This window comes from Labrus mixtus, chromosome 8, assembly GCF_963584025.1.
Source record: "Labrus mixtus chromosome 8, fLabMix1.1, whole genome shotgun sequence".
Lineage (NCBI taxonomy): Eukaryota > Metazoa > Chordata > Actinopteri > Labriformes > Labridae > Labrus > Labrus mixtus.
In genome coordinates, this window is record NC_083619.1 from 871,536 (window position 1) to 874,433 (window position 2,898).

A 2,898-nucleotide genomic window follows, 5' to 3' on the forward strand; every position below is an offset into this window, starting at 1 on the left:
TGTTTCGTCTTTTTTCAACTTTTTCGTAAGAGGGGGGTGTTTCGTCTTTTATCAACTTTTTCGTGAGGGGGGTGGGTCAATTGAAAATATTCATGAAGAAATTCGGCTTCAAAAAGGTTGAAAATTTTCATGAAGTATTTGGGCTTCAAAAAAGTTGAAAATATTCATGAAGAAATTCGGCTTCAAAAAAGTTGAAAATTTTCATGAAGTATTTGGGTTTGAAATTTTTTTTAAATTTTCATGAAGAAATTCGGCTTCAAAAAAGTTGAAAATTTTCATGAAGTATTTGGGCTTCAAAAAAGTTGAAAATTTTCATGAAGTATTTGGGCTTCAAAAAAGTTGAAAATTTTCATGAAGAAATTCGGCTTCAAAAAAGTTTGCGCAAGGGGGGGGTGTTTCGTCTTTTTTCAACTTTTTCGTAAGAGGGGGGTGTTTCGTCTTTTTTCAACTTTTTCGTGAGGGGGGGTGGGTCAATTGAAAATATTCATGAAGAAATTCGGCTTCAAAAAAGTTGAAAATTTTCATGAAGTATTTGGGCTTCAAAAAAGTTGAAAATTTTCATGAAGTATTTGGGCTTCAAAAAAGTTGAAAATTTTCATGAAGAAATTCGGCTTCAAAAAACTTGAAAATTTTCATGAAGTATTTGGGCTTCAAAAAAGTTGAAAATTTTCATTAAGAAATTCGGCTTCAAAAAAGTTGAAAATTTTCATGAAGTATTTGGGCTTCAAAAAAGTTGAAAATTTTCATTAAGAAATTCGGCTTCAAAAAAGTTTTCGCAAGGGGGGGGTGTTTCGTCTTTTTTCAACTTTTTCGTAAGAGGGGGGTGTTTCGTCTTTTTTCAACTTTTTCGTGAGGGGGGTGGGTCAATTGAAAATATTCATGAAGAAATTCGGATTCAAAAAGGTTGAAAATTTTCATGAAGTATTTGGGCTTCAAAAAAGTTGAAAATATTCATGAAGAAATTCGGCTTCAAAAAAGTTGAAAATTTTCATGAAGTATTTGGGTTTGAAATTTTTTTTAAATTTTCATGAAGAAATTCTGCTTCAAAAAAGTTTAAAATTTTCATGAAGAAATTCGGCTTCAAAAAAGTTTAAAATTTTCATGAAGTATTTGGGCTTCAAAAAAGTTGAAAATTTTCATGAAGTATTTGGGCTTCAAAAAAGTTGAAAATTTTCATGAAGAAATTCGGCTTCAAAAAAGTTGAAAATTTTCATGAAGTATTTGGGCTTCAAAAAAGTTGAAAATTTTCATGAAGAAATTCGGCTTCAAAAAAGTTTGCGCAAGGGGGGGGTGTTTCGTCTTTTTTCAACTTTTTCGTAAGAGGGGGGTGTTTCGTCTTTTTTCAACTTTTTCGTGAGGGGGGGTGGGTCAATTGAAAATATTCATGAAGAAATTCGGCTTCAAAAAAGTTGAAAATTTTCATGAAGTATTTGGGCTTCAAAAAAGTTGAAAAATTTCATGAAGTATTTGGGCTTCAAATAAGTTGAAAATTTTCATGAAGAAATTCGGCTTCAAAAAACTTGAAAATTTTCATGAAGTATTTGGGCTTCAAAAAAGTTGAAAATTTTCATTAAGAAATTCGGCTTCAAAAAAGTTGAAAATTTTCATGAAGTATTTGGGCTTCAAAAAAGTTGAAAATTTTCATTAAAAAATTCGGCTTCAAAAAAGTTTTCGCAAGGGGGGGGTGTTTCGTCTTTTTTCAACTTTTTCGTAAGAGGGGGGTGTTTCGTCTTTTTTCAACTTTTTCGTGAGGGGGGTGGGTCAATTGAAAATATTCATGAAGAAATTCGGCTTCAAAAAGGTTGAAAATTTTCATGAAGTATTTGGGCTTCAAAAAAGTTGAAAATATTCATGAAGAAATTCGGCTTCAAAAAAGTTGAAAATTTTCATGAAGTATTTGGGTTTGAAATTTTTTTTAAATTTTCATGAAGAAATTCTGCTTCAAAAAAGTTTAAAATTTTCATGAAGAAATTCGGCTTCAAAAAAGTTGAAAATTTTCATGAAGTATTTGGGCTTCAAAAAAGTTGAAAATTTTCATGAAGTATTTGGGCTTCAAAAAAGTTGAAAATTTTCATGAAGAAATTCGGCTTCAAAAAAGTTGAAAATTTTCATGAAGTATTTGGGCTTCAAAAAAGTTGAAAATTTTCATGAAGTATTTGGGCTTCAAAAAAGTTGAAAATTTTCATGAAGAAATTCGGCTTCAAAAAAGTTTTCGCAAGGGGGGGGTGTTTCGTCTTTTTTCAACTTTTTCGTAAGAGGGGGGTGTTTCGTCTTTTTTCAACTTTTTCGTGAGGGGGGTGGGTCATTTGAAAATATTCATGAAGAAATTCGGCTTCAAAAAAGTTGAAAATTTTCATGAAGAAATTCGGCTTCAAAAAAGTTGAAAATTTTCATGAAGTATTTGGGCTTCAAAAAAGTTGAAAATATTCATGAAGAAATTCGGCTTCAAAAAAGTTGAAAATTTTCATGAAGAAATTCGGCTTCAAAAAAGTTGAAAATTTTCATGAAGTATTTGGGCTTCAAAAAAATTGAAAATTTTCATGAAGTATTTGGGCTTCAAAAAAGTTGAAAATTTTCATGAAGAAATTCGGCTTCAAAAAAGTTGAAAATTTTCATGAAGTATTTGGGCTTCAAAAAAGTTGAAAATTTTCATGAAGTATTTGGGCTTCAAAAAAGTTGAAAATTTTCATGAAGAAATTCGGCTTCAAAAAAGTTGAAAATTTTCATGAAGTATTTGGGCTTCAAAAAAGTTGAAAATTTTCATTAAGAAATTCGGCTTCAAAAAAGTTTTCGCAAGGGGGGGGGTGTTTCGTCTTTTTTCAACTTTTTCGTAAGAGGGGGGCGTTTCGTCTTTTTTCAACTTTTTCGTGAGGGGGGGTGGGTCAATTGAAAATATTC